Source organism: Rhipicephalus microplus, chromosome 5 (assembly GCF_043290135.1).
Source record: "Rhipicephalus microplus isolate Deutch F79 chromosome 5, USDA_Rmic, whole genome shotgun sequence".
NCBI classification, from domain to species: Eukaryota; Metazoa; Arthropoda; class Arachnida; order Ixodida; family Ixodidae; genus Rhipicephalus; species Rhipicephalus microplus.
The window spans coordinates 164,324,969-164,345,549 of NC_134704.1; the positions used below are offsets into that span (position 1 = coordinate 164,324,969).

The window sequence follows — 20,581 nt, forward strand, 5'->3', positions numbered from 1 at the left end:
TGATTAGAACACGCAACCTTCTGATCTGGAGTCAGACGTGCTAAAGTTGCTTGCGCCACCGAGTCCGCTTAGGGTAGCCGTTCGCCCACACGTGGTAGCATGTTTTGCACGGTCTTATGTCGATGAAGCACAGGTAAAGGGACAAGTCATTTTAGACAGACAAATAAGTAGATAGACAGATAGATGAAAACAATAAAAAGAGAATTTGACCCGGACGTGATTCGAACATTTAACCTACTGATCTGGAGTCAGACGCGCTACCGTTGCACCTCCGAGTCCGCTCAGGGCAGCCGTTCGCTCCCACGTGGTAGCATGGTTTGCTCGGCCTTCTGTCGATGAAGCACAGGTAAAGAGACAAGTCATTGTAGACAGACAAATAAGTAGATAGACAGATAGATGAAAATAACAAAAGAGAGAACTTTACATCGACGTGATTCGAACACGCAACCTTCGGATTTGGAGTCAGACGTCCCACCGGGTCGCCACCGAGTTGACTTAGTGTAGCCGTTCGCACACACGCAGTAGCATGTATTGCTCGGCCTTCTGTCGATGAAGCATAGGTAAAGAGAGAAGTCATTGTAGACAGACAGATAAGTAGACAGATAGTTGAAAACAATAAAAAAAAGAAAATTTGACCCCGACGTGATTCGAACACGCAACCTTCTGATCTGGAGTCAGACGCGCTACCGTTGCGCCACCGAGTCCGCTTAGGGTAGCCATTCGCACACACGTGGTAGCATGTTTTTTCGGCCTTGTGTCGATGAAGCACAAGTAAAGAGACAAGTCATTGTAGACAGACAAATAAGTAGATAGACAGATTGATGAAAATAAGAAAGAAGGAAATTTGATCCAGACGTTATTCAAACTCGCAAGCTTCTGATCTGTAGTCAGACATGCTAACAGTTCGCCACCGAGTCCACTTAGGGTAGCCGTTCGCACACACGTGGTAGCATGTTTTGATAGGCCTTCTATCGATGAAGCACAGGTAAAGAAACAAGTCGTTGTAGACAGACAAAAAGGTATATAGACAGATGAAAATAACAAAAACGAGAACTTAACACGGACGTGATTCGAACACGCAACCCTCTGATCTGGGTAAGACGCGCTACCGTGTCGCCACCGAATCCACTTAGCCTAGCCGTTCGCACACACGCGGTAGCTTGTTTTGCTCGGCCTTCTGTCGATGAAGCACACGTAACGAGACAAGTCATTGTAGACAGACAAATAAGTAGATAGACAAATAGATGAAAGTACTAAAAAGAGAGTTTGACGCGGACGTGATTAGAACACGCAACCTTCTGATCTGGAATCAGACGTGCTAAAGTTGCGCCACCGAGTCCGTTTAGGGTAGCCGTTCGCACACACGTGGTACATTGTTTTGCACGGCCTTATGTCGATGAAGCACAGGTAAAGGGACAAGTCATTTTAGACAGACAAATAAGTAGATAGACAGATAGATGAAAATAATAAAAAGAGAATTTGAGCCGGACATGATTCGAACATTTAACCTACTGATCTGGAGTCACACGCGCTACTGTTGCACCTCCGAGTCCGCTCAGGGCAGCCGTTCGCACACACGTGGTAGCATGTTTTGCTCGGCCTTCTGTCGATGAAGCACAGGTAAAGAGACAAGTCTTTGTAGACAGACAAATAAGTAGATAGACAGATAGATGAAAATATTAAAAAGAGAATTTGAGCCGGACGTGATTCGAACATTTAACCTACTGATCTGGAGTCAGACGTGCTACCGTGTCGCCACCGAGTCCACTTAGTGAAGCCGTTCGTACACACGCGGTAGCATGTTTCGCTCGGCCTTCTGTCGATGAAGCACAGGTAAAGAGACAAGTCATCGTAGACAGACAAATAAAAAGATAAATAGATGAAAATAATAAAAAAGAGAATTTGACCCGGACGTGATTCGAACACGCAACCTTCTGATCTGGAGTCAGACGTGCTACCGTGTCGCCACCGAGTCCGTTAGGTAACCATTCGCACACACGTGGTAGCATGTTTTGCTCGGCCTTCTGTCGATGAAGCACAGGTAAAGAGACAAGTCATTGTAGACATACAGATAAGTAGATAGATGAAAATAATAAAAAAGGAGGATTTGACCCGGACGTGATTCGAACACGCAACCTTGTGATCTGGAGTCAGACGTGCTACCGTATCGCCACCGAGTACACTTAGTGTAGCCGTTCACACACACGCGGTAGCATGTTTTGCTCGGCCTTCTGTCGATGAAGCACAGGTAAGGAGACAATGCATTGTAGACAGACAAATAAGTGGATAGACAGATGAAAACAATAAAACAAAGAATTTGACCCGGACTTGATTCGAACACGCAACCTTCTGATCTGGATTCAGACGTGCTAAAGTTGCGCCACCAAGTCCGCTTAGGGTAGCCGTTCGCACGCACGTGGTAGCATGTTTTGATAGGCCTTCTATCGATGAAGCACAGGTAAAGAAACAAGTCGTTGTAGACAGACAAAAAGGTATATAGACAGATGAAAATAACAAAAACGAGAACTTAACACGGACGTGATTCGAACACGCAACCCTCTGATCTGGGTAAGACGCGCTACCGTGTCGCCACCGAATCCACTTAGCCTAGCCGTTCGCACACACGCGGTAGCTTGTTTTGCTCGGCCTTCTGTCGATGAAGCACACGTAACGAGACAAGTCATTGTAGACAGACAAATAAGTAGATAGACAAATAGATGAAAGTACTAAAAAGAGAGTTTGACGCGGACGTGATTAGAACACGCAACCTTCTGATCTGGAATCAGACGTGCTAAAGTTGCGCCACCGAGTCCGTTTAGGGTAGCCGTTCGCACACACGTGGTACATTGTTTTGCACGGCCTTATGTCGATAAAGCACAGGTAAAGGGACAAGTCATTTTAGACAGACAAATAAGTAGATAGACAGATAGATGAAAATAATAAAAAGAGAATTTGAGCCGGACATGATTCGAACATTTAACCTACTGATCTGGAGCCACACGCGCTACTGTTGCACCTCCGAGTCCGCTCAGGGCAGCCGTTCGCACACACGTGGTAGCATGTTTTGCTCGGCCTTCTGTCGATGAAGCACAGGTAAAGAGACAAGTCTTTGTAGACAGACAAATAAGTAGATAGACAGATAGATGAAAATAATAAAAAGAGAATTTGAGCCGGACGTGATTCGAACATTTAACCTACTGATCTGGAGTCAGACGTGCTACCGTGTCGCCACCGAGTCCACTTAGTGAAGCCGTTCGTACACACGCGGTAGCATGTTTCGCTCGGCATTCTGTCGATGAAGCACAGGTAAAGAGACAAGTCATCGTAGACAGACAAATAAAAAGATAAATAGATGAAAATAATAAAAAAGAGAATTTGACCCGGACGTGATTCGAACACGCAACCTTCTGATCTGGAGTCAGACGTGCTACCGTGTCGCCACCGAGTCCGTTAGGTAACCATTCGCACACACGTGGTAGCATGTTTTGCTCGGCCTTCTGTCGATGAAGCACAGGTAAAGAGACAAGTCATTGTAGACATACAGATAAGTAGATAGACAGATAGATGAAAATAATAAAAAAGGAGGATTTGACCCGGACGTGATTCGAACACGCAACCTTGTGATCTGGAGTCAGACGTGCTACCGTATCGCCACCGAGTACACTTAGTGTAGCCGTTCACACACACGCGGTAGCATGTTTTGCTCGGCCTTCTGTCGATGAAGCACAGGTAAGGAGACAATGCATTGTAGACAGACAAATAAGTGGATAGACAGATGAAAACAATAAAACAAAGAATTTGACCCGGACTTGATTCGAACACGCAACCTTCTGATCTGGATTCAGACGTGCTAAAGTTGCGCCACCAAGTCCGCTTAGGGTAGCCGTTCGCACGCACGTGGTAGCATGTTTTGCACGGCCTTATGCCGATGAAGCACAGGTAAAAGAATGAGTCATTGTAGACAGACAATTAGGTAGATAGACAGATCGATGAAGATAATAAAAAAGAGAATTTGACCCGAACGTGATTCGAACACGCAACCTTCTGATATGAAGTCAGACGCGCTACCGTTGCGGCACCGAGTCCATTTAGGGTGGCCGTTCGCACACACGCGCTAGCATGTTTTGCACGGCCATCTGTCGACGAAGCACAGGTAAAGGGACAAGTCATTGTAGAATGACAAATAAGTAGATAGACAGATAGATGAAAATAATGAAAAGAGAATTTCACCGAGACGTGATTAGAACACGCAACCTTCTCATGGAGAGTCAGACGCGCTACAGTTGCGCCACCGAGTGCGCTTTGGGCAGACGTTCGCACACACGCGGTAGCATGTTTTGCACGGCCTTCTGTCGATGAAGCACAGGTAAAGAGAGAAGTCATTGTAGACAGACAAATAAGTAGATAGACAGATTGATGAAAGTAATAAAAAAGGAAATTTAATCCGGACGTGATTCAAACTCGCAACCTTCTGATCTGGAGTCAGACGTGTTACCATGTCGCCACCGAGTCCGTTTAGGGTGGCCGTTCGCACACACGTGGTAGCATGTTTTCTCGGCCTTCTGTCGATGAAGCACACCTAAAAAGAGAAGTCATTGTAGACAGAAAAATAAGTAGATAGACAGATTGATGAAAGTAATAAAAAAGGAAATTTGATCCGGACGTGATTCAAACACGCAACCTTCTGATCTGGAGTCAGACGTGCTACCGTGTCGCCACCGAGTCCGTTAGGTAATTATTCGCACACACATGGTAGCATGTTTTGCTCGGCCTTCTCTCGATGAAGCACAGGTAAAGAGACAAGTCATTGTAGACATACAGATAAGTAGATAGACAGATAGATGAAAATAATAAAAAAGAGAATTTGACCCGGACGTGATTTGAACACGCAACCTTGTGATCTGGAGTCAGACGTGCTACCGTATCGCCACCGAGTACACTTAGTGTAGCCGTTCGCACACACGCGGTAGCATGTTTTTCTCGGCCTTCTGTCGATGAAGCACAGGTAAAGAGACAAGTCATTGTAGACAGACAAATAAGTAGATAGACAGATAGATGAAAATAACAAAAGAGAGAACTTCACAACGACGTGATTCGAACACGCAACCTTCTGATCTGGAGTCAGACGTCCTACCGGGTCGCCACCGAGCTGACTTAGTGTAGCCGTTCGCACACACGCAGTAGCATGTATTGCTCGGCCTTCTGTCGATGAAGCATAGGTAAAGAGAGAAGTCATTGTAGACAGACAAATAAGTAGACAGATAGTTGAAAACAATAAAAAGAGAATTTGACCCCGACGTGATTCGAACACGTAACCTTCTGATCTGGTGTCAGACGCGCTACCGTTGCGCCACCGAGTCCGCTAAGTGTAGCCGTTCGCACACACATGGTAGCATGTTTTCTCGGCCTTCTGTCGATGAAGCACAGGTAAAGAGACAAGTCAATATAGACAGACAAATAAGTGGATAGACAGATTGATGAAAATAAGAAAAAAGGAAATTTGATCCAGACGTGATTCATACTCGCAACCTTCTGATCTGGAGTCAGACATGCTAACATGTCGCCACCGAGTCCATTTAGGGTGGCCGTTCGCACACACGTGGTAGCATGCTTTGCTCGGCCTTCTGTCGAGGAAGCACAGCTAAAGAGAAGAGTACTTGTAGACAGACAAATAATCAAATAGACAGATGGATGAAAATAATAAAAAGAGACTTTTACCCGGACGTGATTCGAACACGCAACCTCCTGATCTTGAGTCAGACGTGCTACCTTGTCGCCATCGAATCCGCTTAGGGTAGCCGTTCGCACACACGCGGTAGCATGATTTGCTCGGCCTGCTGTTGATGAAGCACAGGTAAACAGACATGTCATTGTAGACAGACAAATAAGTAGATACACAGATGAAAATAATAAAAAGAGAACTTGACCCGGACGTGATTCGAACACGCAACCTTCTGATCTGGAGTCAGACGTGCTACCGGGTTGCCACCGAGTCCACTTAGTTTAGCCATACACACACACGTGGTAGCATGTCTTGCTCGGCCTTCTGTCGATGAAGCACAGGTAAAGAGACAAGTCTTTGTAGACAGACAAATAAGTAGATACACAGATAGATGAAAATATTAAATAAGCGAATTTGACCCGGACGTGATTCAAACTCGCAACCTTCTGATCTGGAGTCAGACGTGCTACCGTGTCGCCACCGCGTCCGTTTAGGGTAGCCGTTTGCACACACGTGGTAGCATGTTTTGCTCGGCTTTCTTTCGATGAAGCACAGGTAAAGAGACAAGTCGTTGTAGACAGACAAATAAGTAGATAGACAGATAGATGATAATATTAAAAAAGAGAACCTAACACGGACGTGATTCGAACACGCAACCCTCTGATCTGGAGTCAGACGTGCCACCGTGTTGCCACCGTGTCCACTTAGTGTAGCCGTTCGTACACACGCGGTGGCATGTTTTGCTCGGCCTTCTGTCGATGAAGCACAAGTAAAGAGACAAGTCATTGTAGAAAGACAAATAAGTAGATAAACAGATTAAAATAATAAAAAAGAGAATTTGACCTGGACGTGATTCGAACACGCAACCTTCTGATCTGGAGTCAGATGTGCAACCGTGTAGCTACCGAGTCCGTTTTGGGTAACCATTCGCACACACGTGGTAGCATGTTTTGCTCGGCCTTCTGTCGTTGAAGCACAGGTAAAGAGACAAGTCTTTGTAGACAGACAAATAAGTAGATAGACAGATAGATGAAAATAATAAAAAAGAGGATTTGACCCGGACGTGATTCGAACACGCAACCTTGTGATCTGGAGTCAGACGTGCTACCGTATCGCCACCGAGTACACTTAGTGTAGCCGTTCGCACACACGCGGTAGCATGTTTTGCTCGGCCTTCTGTCAATGAAGCACAGGTAAGGAGACAAGTCATTGTAGACAGACAAATGAGTGGATAGAGAGATGAAAATAATAAAAAAAAGAATTTGACCCAGACTTGATTCGAACACGCAACCTTCTGATCTGGATTCAGACGTGCTAAAGTTGCGCCACCAAGTCCGCTTAGGGTAGCCGTTCGCACACACGTGGTAGGTAGCATGTTTTGCACGGCCTTATGCCGATGAAGCACAGGTAAAAGGTCAAGTCATTTTAGAGAGACAAATAAGTAGATAGACAGATAGATGAAAATAATAAAAAGAGAATTTGACCCGGACGTGATTCGAACATTTAACCTACTGATCTGGAGTCAGACGCGCTACCGTTGCACCTCCGAGTCCACTCAGGGCAGCCGTTCGCACACACGTGATAGCATGTTTTGCTTGGCCTTCTGTCGATGAAGCACAGGTAAAGAGACAAGTCATTGTAGACAGACAAATAGGTAGATAGACGGATAGATGAAAATAACAAAAGAGAGAACTTCACATCGACGTGATTCGAACACGCAACCTTCTGATCTAGAGGCAGACATCCTACCGGGTCGCCACCGAGTTGACTTAGTGTAGCCGTTCGCACACACGCAGTAGCATGTATTGCTCGGCCTTCTGTCGATGAAGCATAGGTAAAGAGAGTAGTCATTGTAGACAGACAAATAAGTAGATACACAGATAGATGAAAATAATAAATAAGCGAGTTTGACCCGGACGTGATTCCAACTCGCAACCTTCTGATCTGGAGTCAAACGTCCTACCGGGTCGCCACCGAGTTGACTTAGTGTAGCCGTTCGCACACACGCAGTAGCATGTATTGCTCGGCCTTCTGTCGATGAAGCATAGGTAAAGAGAGAAGTCATTGTAGACAGACAAATAAGTAGATACACAGATAGATGAAAATATAAATAAGCGAGTTTGACCCGGACGTGATTCAAACTCGCAACCTTCTAATCTGGAGTCAGACGTGCTACCGTGTCGCCACCGAGTCCACTTAGTGAAGCCGTTCGTACACACGCGGTAGCATGTTTTGCTCGGCCTTCTGTCGATGAAGCACAGGTAAAGAGACAAGTCATCGTAGACAGACAAATAAGTAGATACACAGATTGATGAAAATAAGAAAAAAGGAAATTTGATCCAGACGTGATTCATACTCGCAATCTTCTGATCTGGAGTCTGACATGCTAACATGTCGCCACCGAGTCCGTTTAGGGTGGCCGATCGCACACACGTGGTAGCATGCTTTGCTCGGCCTTCTGTCGAGGATGCACAGCTAAAGAGAAGATTACTTGTAGACAGACAAATAAGTAGATAGACAGATAGATGAAAATAATAAAGAGAGACTTTTACCCGGACGTGATTCGAACACGCAACCCACTAATCTGGAGTCAGACGTGCTACCGTGTCGCCATCGAATCCGCTTAGGGTAGCCATTCGCACACACGTGGTAGCATGATTTGCTCGGCCTTCTGTCGATGAAGCACAGGTAAAGAGACATGTCATTGTAGACAGACAAATAAGTAGATAGACAGATGAAAATAATAAAAAGAGAACTTGACCCGGACGTGATTCGAGCTCGCAACCTGCTGATCTGGAGTCAGACGTGCTACCGTGTCGCCACTGCGTCCGTTTAGGGTAGCCGTTCGCACACACGTGGTAGCATGTTTTGCTCGGCTTTCTTTCGATGAAGCACAGGTAAAGAGACAAGTCGTTGTAGACAGACAGGAGTAGATAGACAGATAGATGAACATAATAAAAAAGAGAACCTAATACGGATGTGATTCGAACACGCAACCCTCTGATCTGGAGTGCTACCGTGTCGCCACCGAGTCCACTTAGTGTAGCTGTTCGTACACACGTGGTAGCAAGTTTTGCTCGGCCTTCTGTCGATGAAGCACAGGTAAAGAGACAAGTCATTGTAGACAGACAAATAAGTAGATAAACAGATGAAGATAATAAAAAAGAGAATTTGACCCGAACGTGATTCGAACACGCAACCTTCTGATATGAAGTCAGACGCGCTACCGTTGCGGCACCGAGTCCATTTAGGGTGGCCGTTCGCACACACGCGGTAGCATGTTTTGCACTGCCTTCTGTCGACGAAGCACAGGTAAAGGGACAAGTCATTGTAGAAGGACAAATAAGTAGATAGACAGATAGATGAAAATAATGAAAAGAGAATTTCACCTAGACGTGATTAGAACACGCAACCTTCTCATCGAGAGTCAGACGCGCTACAGTTGCGCCACCGAGTGCGCTTTGGGCAGACGTTCGCACACACGCGGTAGCATGTTTTGCACGGCCTTCTGTCGATGAAGCATAGGTAAAGAGAGAAGTCATTGTAGACAGACAAATAAGTAGATAGACAGATTGATGAAAGTAATAAAAAAGGAAATTTGATCCGGACGTGATTCAAACTCGCAACCTTCTGATCTGGAGTCAGACGTGCTACCATGTCGCCACCGAGTCCGTTTAGGGTGGCCGTTCGCACACACGTGGTAGCATGTTTTCTCGGCCTTCTGTCGATGAAGCACACCTAAAGAGAGAAGTCATTGTAGACAGAAAAATAAGTAAATAGACAGATTGATGAAAGTAATAAAAAAGGAAATTTGATCCGGACGTGATTCAAACACGCAACCTTCTGATCTGGAGTCAGACGTGCTACCGTGTCGCCACCGAGTCTGTTAGGTAATCATTCGCACACACGTGGTAGCATGTTTTGCTCGGCCTTCTCTCGATGAAGGACAGGTAAAGAGACAAGTCATTGTAGACATACAGATAAGTAGATAGACAGATAGATGAAAATAATAAAAAAGAGGATTTGACCCGGACGTGATTCGAACACGCAACCTTGTGATCTGGATTCAGACGTGCTAAAGTTGCGCCACCAAGTCCGCTTAGGGTAGCCGTTCGCACACACGTGGTAGGTAGCATGTTTTGCACGGCCTTATGCCGATGAAGCACAGGTAAAAGGACAAGTCATTTTAGACAGACAAATAAGTAGATAGACAGATAGATGAAAATAATAAAAAGAGAATTTGACCCGGACGTGATTCGAACATTTAACCTACTGATCTGGAGTCAGACGCGCTACCGTTGCACCTCCGAGTCCACTCAGGGCAGCCGTTCGCACACACGTGGTAGCATGTTTTGCTTGGCCTTCTGTCGATGAAGCACAGGTAAAGAGACAAGTCATTGTAGACAGACAAATAAGTAGATAGACAGATAGATGAAAATAACAAAAGAGAGAACTTGACATCGACGTGATTCGAACACGCAACCTTCTGATCTAGAGGCAGACGTCCTACCGGGTCGCCACCGAGTTGACTTAGTGTAGCCGTTCGCACAACGCAGTAGCATGTATTGCTCGGCCTTCTGTCGATGAAGCATAGGTAAAGAGAGAAGTCATTGTAGACAGACAAATAAGTAGATACACAGATAGATGAAAATAATAAATAAGCGAGTTTGACCCGGACGTGATTCAAACTCGCAACCTTCTGATCTGGAGTCAGACGTCCTACCGGGTCGCCACCGAGTTGACTTAGTGTAGCCGTTCGCACACACGCAGTAGCATGTATTGCTCGGCCTTCTGTCGATGAAGCATAGGTAAAGAGAGAAGTCACTGTAGACAGACAAATAAGTAGATACACAGATTGATGAAAATAAGAAAAAAGGAAATTTGATCCAGACGTGATTCATACTCGCAACCTTCTGATCTGGAGTCTGACATGCTAACATGTCGCCACCGAGTCCGTTTAGAGTGGCCGATCGCACACACGTGGTAGCATGCTTTGCTCGGCCTTCTGTCGAGGATGCACAGCTAAAGAGAAGATTACTTGTAGACAGACAAATAAGTAGATAGACAGATAGATGAAAATAATAAAGAGAGACTTTTACCCTGACGTGATTCGAACACGCAACCCACTAATCTGGAGTCAGACGTGCTACCGTGTCGCCATCGAATCCGCTTAGGGTAGCCGTTCGCACACACGCGGTAGCATGATTTGCTCGGCCTTCTGTCGATGAAGCACAGGTAAAGAGACATGTCATTGTAGACAGACAAATAAGTAGATAGACAGATGAAAATAATAAAAAGAGAACTTGACCCGGACGTGATTCGAACTCGCAACCTTCTGATCTGGAGTCAGACGTGCTAACGTGTCGCCACTGCGTCCGTTTAGGGTAGCCGTTCGCACACACGTGGTAGCATGTTTTGCTCGGCTTTCTTTCGATGAAGCACAGGTAAAGAGACAAGTCGTTGTAGACAGACAGGAGTAGATAGACAGATAGATGAACATAATAAAAAAGAGAACCTAATACGGATGTGATTCGAACACGCAACCCTCTGATCTGGAGTCAGACGTGCTACCGTGTCGCCACCGAGTCCACTTAGTGTAGCTGTTCGTACACACGTGGTAGCAAGTTTTGCTCGGCCTTCTGTCGATGAAGCACAGGTAAAGAGACAAGTCATTGTAGACAGAAAAATAAGTAGATAAACAGATGAAAATAATAAAAAAGAGAATTTGACCCGGACGTGATTCGAACACGCAACCTTCTGATCTGGAGTCAGATGTGCTACCGTGTCGCTACTGAGTCCGTTTAGGGTAACCATTCGCACACACGTGGTAGCATGTTTTGCTCTGCCTTCTGTCGTTGAAACACAGGTAAAGAGACAAGTCCTTGTAGAAAGACAAATGAGTAGATAGACAGATAGATGAAATTAATAAAAAAGAGAGTTTGACCCGGACCTGATTCGAACACGCAACCTTGTGATCTGGAGTCAGACGTGCTACCGCATTGCCACCGAGTACACTTAGTGTATCCGTTCGCACATACTCGGTAGCATGTTTTGCTCGGCCTTCTGTCGATGAAGCACAGGTAAAAGAATGAGTCATTGTAGACAGACAAATAGGTAGATAGACAGATCGATGAAGATAATAAAAAAGAGAATTTGACCCGAACGTGATTCGAACACGCAACCTTCTGATCTGGAGTCAGACACGCTACCGTTGCGGCACCGAGTCCATCTAGGGTGGCCGTTCGCACACACGCGGTAGCATGTTTTGCACGGCCTTCTGTCGACGAAGCACAGGTAAAGGGACAAGTCATTGTAGAAGGACAAATAAGTAGATAGACAGATAGAGGAAAATAATGAAAAGAGAATTTCACCTAGACGTGATTAGAACACGCAACCTTATCATCGGGAGTCAGACGCGCTACAGTTGCGCCACCGAGTGCGCTTTGGGCAGACGTTCGCACACACGCGGTAGCATGTTTTGCACGGCCTTCTGTCAATGAAGCACAAGTAAAGAGAGAAGTCATTGTAGACAAACGAATTATTAGATAGACAGATTGATGAAAGTAATAAAGAGGAAATTTGATCCGGACGTGATTCAAACTCGCAACCTTCTGATCTGGAGTCAGACGTGCTACCATGTCGCCACCGAGTCCGTTTAGGGTGGCCGTTCGCACACACGTGGTAGCATGTTTTGCTCGGCCTTCTGTCGACGAAGCACAGGTAAAGGGACAAGTCATTGCAGACAGACAAATAAATAGATAGACAGATAGATGAAAATAATAAAAAGAGAATTTGACCCGGACGTGATTAGAACAAGCAACCTTCTGATCTGAAGTCAGACGTGCTAAAGTTGCGACACCGAGTCCGCTTAGAGTAACCGTTCGCACACACGTGGTAGCATGTTTTGCTCGGCCTTCTGTCGATGAAGCACAGGTAAAGGGACAAGTCATTGTAGACAGACAAATAAGTAGATAGAAAGATAGTTGAAAACAATAAAAAAGAGAATTTGACCCGGACGTGATTCGAACATGCAACCTACTGATCTGGAGTCAGACGCGCTACCGTTGCGCCTCCGAGTCCGCTCAGGGTAGCCGTTCGCACACACGTGGTAGCATGTTTTCTCGGCCTTCTGTCGATGAAGCACAGGTAAAGAGACAAGTCATTGTAGACAGACAAATAATTAGATAGTCATATTGATGAAAATAGTAAAAAAGGAAATTTGATTCGGACGTGATTCAAACTCGCAACCTTCTGATCTGGAGTCAGACATGCTACCATGTCGCCACCGAGTCCGTTTAGGGCGGCCGTTCGCACACACATGGTAGCATGTTTTGCTCGGCCTTCTGTCGAGGAAGCACAGCTTAAGAGAAGAGCCATTGTAGACAGACAAATAAGTCGATAGACAGATAGATGAAAATAATAAAAAGACAATTTTACCCGGACGTGATTCGAACACGAAACCTTCTGTTCTGGAGTCAGACGTGCTACCGTGTCACCATCGAATCCGCTTAATGTAGCCGTTCGCACACACGTGGTAGCAGTTTTGCTCGGCCTTCTGTCGATGAAGCACCGGTAAAGAGACATGTCATTGTAGACAGACAAATAAGTAGATAGACAGATGAAAATAATAAAAAGAGAACTTGACGCGGACGTTATTCGAACACGCAACCTTCTGATCTGGAGTCAGACGTGCTACCGGGTTGCCACCAAGTCCACTCAGTGTAGCCGTACGCACACACGCGGTAGCATGTTTTGCTCGGCCTTCTGTCGATGAAGCACAGGTAAAGAGACAAGTCTTTGTAGACAGACAAATAAGTAGATAGACAGATAGATGAAAATAATAAAAAAGGGAATTTGACCCGGACGTGATTCAAACTCGCAACCTTCTGATCTGGAGTCAGACGTGCTACCGTGTCGCCACCGCGTTATTTTAGGGTAGCCGTTCGCACACACGTGGTAGCATGATTTGCTCGGCCTTCTGTCGATGCAGCGCAGGTAAAGAAAGAGTCAAGTCATTGTAGACAGACAAATAAGTAGATAGACAGATGAAAATAATAAGAAAGAGAATTTGACCCGGACGCGATTCGAACACACAACCTTCTGATCTGGAGTCGGACGTGCTACCGTATCGCCACCGAGTACACTTAGTGTAGCCGTTCGCACACACGCGGTAGCATGTTTTGCTCGGCCTTCTATCGATGAAGCACAGGTAAAGAGACAAGTCGTTGTAGACAGACAAATAAGTAGATAGACAGATAGACGAAAACAATAAAAAAGAGAATCGGACCCGGGCGTGATTCGAACACGCAACCTTCTGATCTGGAGTCAGACGTTTTACCGTGTCGCCACCGAGTCCACTAAGTGTAGCCGTTCATACACACGCAGAAGCATGTTTTGCTCGGCCTTCTGCCGTTGAAGCACAGGTAAAGAGTCAAGTCATTGTAGTCAGACAAATAGGTAGATAAACAGATGAAAATATTAAAAAAGAGAATTTGACCCGGACGTGATACGAACACGCGAAATTCTGATCTGGAGTCAGACGTGCTACGGTATTGCCACCAAGTACACTTAGTGTAGCCGTTCGCACACACGCGGTAGCATGTTTTGCTCGGCCTTCTGTCAATAAAGCACAGGTAAAAGAACGAGTCATTGTAGACAGGCAAATAGGTAGATAGACAGATGGATAAAAATATTAAAAAAGAGAATTTGACACGAACGTGATTCGAACACGCAACCTTCTGATCTGGAGTCAGACACGCTACCGTGGCGGCACCGAGTCCAATTAGGGTGGCCGTTCGCACACACACGGTAGCATATTTTGCACGGCCTTCTGTCGACGAAGCACAGGTGAAGAGACAAGTCATTGTAAAAGGACAATTAGGTAGATAGACAGATAGACGAAAATAATAAAAAGAGAATTTCACCCAGACGTGATTAGAACACGCAACCTTCTCATCGGGAGTCAGACGCGCTACAGTTGCGCCACCGAGTCCGCTTAGAGTAACCGTTCGCGCACACGCGGTAGCATATCTTGCTCGGCCTTCTGTCGATGAAGCAAAGGTAAAGAAACAAGTCATTGCAGACAGACAAATAAGTAGATAGACAGATAGATGAAAATACTCAAAAGAGAATTTGACGCGGACGTGATTAGAACACGCAACCTTCTGATCTGAAGTAAGACGTGCTAAAGTTGCGCCATCGAGTCCGCTTAGGGTAGCCGTTCGCACACACGTGGTAGCATGTTTTGCACGGCCTTATGTCGATGAAGCACAGGTAAAGGGACAAGTCATTGTAGACAGACAAATAAGTAGAAAGACAGATAGATGAAAATAATAAAAAGAGAATTTGACCCGGACGTGATTCGAACATCCAACCTACTGATCTGGAGTCAGACGTCCTACCGGGTCGCCACCGAGTTGACTTAGTGTAGCCGTTCGCACACACGCAGTAGCATGTATTTCTCAGCCTTCTGTTGATGAGGCATAGGTAAAGAGAGAAGTCATTGTAGACAGACAAATAAGTAGATAGAGAGATAGATGAAAATAATAAAGAGAGAATTTTACCCGGACGTGATACGAACACGCAACCTTCTGATCTGGAGTCAGACGTGCTACCGTGTCGCCACCGCGTCCGTTTAGGGTACCCATTCGCACACACGTGGTAGCATGATTTGCTCGGCCTTCTGTCGATGAAGCACATCTAAAGATATGAGTCATTGTAGACAGACAAATATGTAAATAGACAGATAGATGAAAATAGTAAAGAAGAGAACTTGACATGGACGTGATTCGAACCCGCAACCTTCTGATCAGGAGTCAGACGTGCTACTGTGTCGCCACCGAGTCCACTTAGCGTAGCCGTTCGCACAAACGCGGAAGCATTATTTGCTCGGCCTTCTGTCGATGCAGCTCAGGTAAAGAGACAAGTCATTGTAGACAGACAAATAAATAGATAGACAGATGAAAACAATGAGAAAGAGAATTTGACCCGGACGCGATTCGAACACGCAAAGTTCTGATCTGGAGTCAGACGCGCTAACAGTTCGCCACCGAGTCCATTTAGGGTAGCCGTTCGCACACACGTGGTAGCATGTTTTGCTCGGCCTTCTATCGATGAAGCAGAGGTAAAGAGACAAGTCATTGCAGACAGACAAATAAGTAGATAGACAGATAGATGAAAATAATAAAAAGAGAGTTTGACCCGGACGTGATTGGAACAAGCAACCTTCTCATCGGGAGTTAGACGCGCTACAGTTGCGCCACCGAGTGCGCTTTGGGCAGACGTTCGCACACACGTGGTAGCATGTTTTGCTCGGCCTTCTGTCAATGAAGCACAGGTAAAGGAACAAGTCATTGCAGACAGACAAATAAGTAGATAGACAGATAGATGAAAATAATAAAAAAGAGAGTTTGACCCAGACCTGATTCGAACACGCAACCTTGTGATCTGGAGTCAGACGTGCTACCGTATTGCCACCAAGTACACTTAGTGTAGCCGTTCGCACACACGCGGTAGCATGTTTTGCTCGGCCTTCTGTCAATGAAGGACAGGTAAAAGAACGAGTCATTGTAGACAGACAAATAGGCAGATAAACAGATGGATGAAAATAATAAAAAAGAGAATTTGACCCGAACGTGATTCGAACACGCAACCTTCTGATCTGGAGTCAGACCCGCTACCGTGGCGGCACCGAGTCCATTTAGGGTGGCCGTTCGCACACACGCGGTAGCATGTTTTGCACGGCCTTCTGTTGACGAAGCACAGGTAAAGAGACAAGTCATTGTAGAAGGACAAATTGGTTGATAGACAGATAGATGAAAATATTAAAAAGAGAATTTCACCCAAACGTGATTAGAACACGCAACCTTCTCATCGGGAGTCAGACGCGCTACAGATGCGCCACCGAGTGCGCTTTGGGCAGACCTTCGCACACAAGCGATAGCATGTTTTGCACGGCCTTCTGTCGATGAAGCACCGGTAAAGGGACAAGTCATTGCAGACAGACAAATAAGTAGATAGACAGATAGATGAAAATAATAAAAAGAGAATTTGACGCGGACGTGATGAGAACACGCAACCTTCTGATCTGGTGTCAGACGTGCTAAAGTTGCGCCACCGAGTCCGTTTAGGGTAGCCGTTCGCACACACGTGGTAGCATGTTTTGCACGGCCTTATGTCGATGAAGCACAGGTAAAGGGACAAGTCATTGTAGACAGACAAATAAGTAGATAGACAGATAGATGAAAATAATAAAAAGAGAATTTCACCCAGACGTGATAAGAACACGCAACCTTCTCATCGGGAGTTAGACGCGCTACAGTTGCGCCACCGAGTGCGCTTTGGGCAGACGTTCGCACACACGTGGTAGCATGTTTTGCTCGGCCTTCTGTCAATGAAGCACAGGTAAAGGAACAAGTCATTGCAGACAGACAAATAAGTAGATAGACAGATAGATGAAATTAATAAAAAGAGAATTTGACCCGCACGTGATTAGAACAAACAACCTTCTGATCTGGAGTCAGACGTGCTAAAGTTGCGCCACCGAGTCCGCTTAGAGTAGCCGTTCACACACACGCTAAAGCATGTTTTGCTCGGCTTTCTGTCGATGAAGCACAGGTAAAGGGACAAGTCATTGTAGACAGACAAATAAGTAGATAGACAGATAGTTGAAAACAATAAAAAAGAGAATTTGACCCCGACGTGATTCGAACATGCAACCTACTGATCTGGAGTCAGACGCGCTACCGTTGCGCCTCCGAGTCCGCTCAGGGTAGCCGTTCGCACACACGTGGTAGCATGTTTTCTCGGCCTTCTGTCGATGAAGCACAGGTAAAGAGACAAGTCATTGTAGACAGACAAATAATTAGATAGTCATATTGATGAAAATAGTAAAAAAAGGAAATTTGATTCGGACGTGATTCAAACTCGCAACCTTCTGATCTGGAGTCAGACATGCTACCATGTCGCCACCGAGTCCGTTTAGGGCGGCCGTTCGCACACACATGGTAGCATGTTTTGCTCGGCCTTCTGTCGAGGAAGCACAGCTTAAGAGAAGAGCCATTGTAGACAGACAAATAAGTCGATAGACAGATAGATGAAAATAATAAAAAGACAATTTTACCCGGACGTGATTCGAACACGAAACCTTCTGTTCTGGAGTCAGACGTGCTACCGTGTCACCATCGAATCCGCTTAATGTAGCCGTTCGCACACACGTGGTAGCAGTTTTGCTCGGCCTTCTGTCGATGAAGCACCGGTAAAGAGACATGTCATTGTAGACAGACAAATAAGTAGATAGACAGATGAAAATAATAAAAAGAGAACTTGACGCGGACGTTATTCGAACACGCAACCTTCTGATCTGGAGTCAGACGTGCTACCGGGTTGCCACCAAGTCCACTCAGTGTAGCCGTACGCACACACGCGGTAGCATGTTTTGCTCGGCCTTCTGTCGATGAAGCACAGGTAAAGAGACAAGTCTTTGTAGACAGACAAATAAGTAGATAGACAGATAGATGAAAATAATAAAAAAGCGAATTTGACCCGGACGTGATTCAAACTCGCAACCTTCTGATCTGGAGTCAGACGTGCTACCGTGTCGCCACCGCGTTATTTTAGGGTAGCCGTTCGCACACACGTGGTAGCATGATTTGCTCGGCCTTCTGTCGATGCAGCGCAGGTAAAGAAAGAGTCAAGTCATTGTAGACAGACAAATAAGTAGATAGACAGATGAAAATAATAAGAAAGAGAATTTGACCCGGACGCGATTCGAACACACAACCTTCTGATCTGGAGTCGGACGTGCTACCGTATCGCCACCGAGTACACTTAGTGTAGCCGTTCGCACACACGCGGTAGCATGTTTTGCTCGGCCTTCTATCGATGAAGCACAGGTAAAGAGACAAGTCGTTGTAGACAGACAAATAAGTAGATAGACAGATAGACGAAAACAATAAAAAAGAGAATCGGACCCGGGCGTGATTCGAACACGCAACCTTCTGATCTGGAGTCAGACGTTTTACCGTGTCGCCACCGAGTCCACTAAGTGTAGCCGTTCATACACACGCAGAAGCATGTTTTGCTCGGCCTTCTGCCGTTGAAGCACAGGTAAAGAGTCAAGTCATTGTAGTCAGACAAATAGGTAGATAAACAGATGAAAATATTAAAAAAGAGAATTTGACCCGGACGTGATACGAACACGCGAAATTCTGATCTGGAGTCAGACGTGCTACGGTATTGCCACCAAGTACACTTAGTGTAGCCGTTCGCACACACGCGGTAGCATGTTTTGCTCGGCCTTCTGTCAATAAAGCACAGGTAAAAGAACGAGTCATTGTAGACAGGCAAATAGGTAGATAGACAGATGGATAAAAATATTAAAAAAGAGAATTTGACACGAACGTGATTCGAACACGCAACCTTCTGATCTGGAGTCAGACACGCTACCGTGGCGGCACCGAGTCCAATTAGGGTGGCCGTTCGCACACACACGGTAGCATATTTTGCACGGCCTTCTGTCGACGAAGCACAGGTGAAGAGACAAGTCATTGTAAAAGGACAATTAGGTAGATAGACAGATAGACGAAAATAATAAAAAGAGAATTTCACCCAGACGTGATTAGAACACGCAACCTTCTCATCGGGAGTCAGACGCGCTACAGTTGCGCCACCGAGTCCGCTTAGAGTAACCGTTCGCGCACACGCGGTAGCATATCTTGCTCGGCCTTCTGTCGATGAAGCACAGGTAAAGAAACAAGTCATTGCAGACAGACAAATAAGTAGATAGACAGATAGATGAAAATACTGAAAAGAGAAATTGACGCGGACGTGATTAGAACACGCAACCTTCTGATCTGAAGTAAGACGTGCTAAAGTTGCGCCATCGAGTCCGCTTAGGGTAGCCGTTCGCACACACGTGGTAGCATGTTTTGCACGGCCTTATGTCGATGAAGCACAGGTAAAGGGACAAGTCATTGTAGACAGACAAATAAGTAGAAAGACAGATAGATGAAAATAATAAAAAGAGAATTTGACCCGGACGTGATTCGAACATCCAACCTACTGATCTGGAGTCAGACGCGCTACCATTGCACCTCCGAGTCCGCTCAGGGCAGCCGTTCACACACACGTGGTAGCATGCTTTGCTCGGCCTTCTGTCGATGAAGCACAGGTAAAGAGACAAGTCATTGTAGACAGAAAAATAAGTAGATAGACAGATAGATGAAAATAATAAAAGAGAGTACTTGACATGGACGTTATTCGAACACGCAACCTTCTGATCTGGAGTCAGACGTCCTACCGGGTCGCCACCGAGTTGACTTAGTGTAGCCGTTCGCACACACGCAGTAGCATGTATTTCTCAGCCTTCTGTTGATGAGGCATAGGTAAAGAGAGAAGTCATTGTAGACAGACAAATAAGTAGATAGAGAGATAGATGAAAATAATAAAGAGAGAATTTTACCCGGACGTGATACGAACACGCAACCTTCTGATCTGGAGTCAGACGTGCTACCGTGTCGCCACCGCGTCCGTTTAGGGTACCCATTCGCACACACGTGGTAGCATGATTTGCTCGGCCTTCTGTCGATGAAGCACATCTAAAGATATGAGTCATTGTAGACAGACAAATATGTAAATAGACAGATAGATGAAAATAGTAAAGAAGAGAACTTGACATGGACGTGATTCGAACCCGCAACCTTCTGATCAGGAGTCAGACGTGCTACTGTGTCGCCACCGAGTCCACTTAGCGTAGCCGTTCGCACAAACGCGGAAGCATTATTTGCTCGGCCTTCTGTCGATGCAGCTCAGGTAAAGAGACAAGTCATTGTAGACAGACAAATAAATAGATAGACAGAT

At 45.7% G+C, this 20,581-nt stretch overlaps 4 non-coding genes across 4 annotated transcripts; all 4 read right to left on the bottom strand.

The window, feature by feature from the left end:
* Nucleotides 1-632: 632 nt before the first annotated feature.
* TRNAW-CCA (transfer RNA tryptophan (anticodon CCA)) lies at nucleotides 633-704 on the bottom strand. The gene has a single exon. It is a non-coding gene; the product is annotated as a tRNA-Trp (tRNA).
* A 4,584-nt stretch (nucleotides 705-5,288) lies between these two features.
* TRNAW-CCA (transfer RNA tryptophan (anticodon CCA)) lies at nucleotides 5,289-5,360 on the bottom strand. Its single transcript has one exon. It is a non-coding gene; the product is annotated as a tRNA-Trp (tRNA).
* A 6,516-nt stretch (nucleotides 5,361-11,876) lies between these two features.
* On the bottom strand, nucleotides 11,877-11,948 carry TRNAW-CCA (transfer RNA tryptophan (anticodon CCA)). The gene has a single exon. It is a non-coding gene; the product is annotated as a tRNA-Trp (tRNA).
* A 4,398-nt stretch (nucleotides 11,949-16,346) lies between these two features.
* TRNAW-CCA (transfer RNA tryptophan (anticodon CCA)) lies at nucleotides 16,347-16,418 on the bottom strand. The gene has a single exon. It is a non-coding gene; the product is annotated as a tRNA-Trp (tRNA).
* Between the last annotated feature and the right edge of the window lie 4,163 nt (nucleotides 16,419-20,581).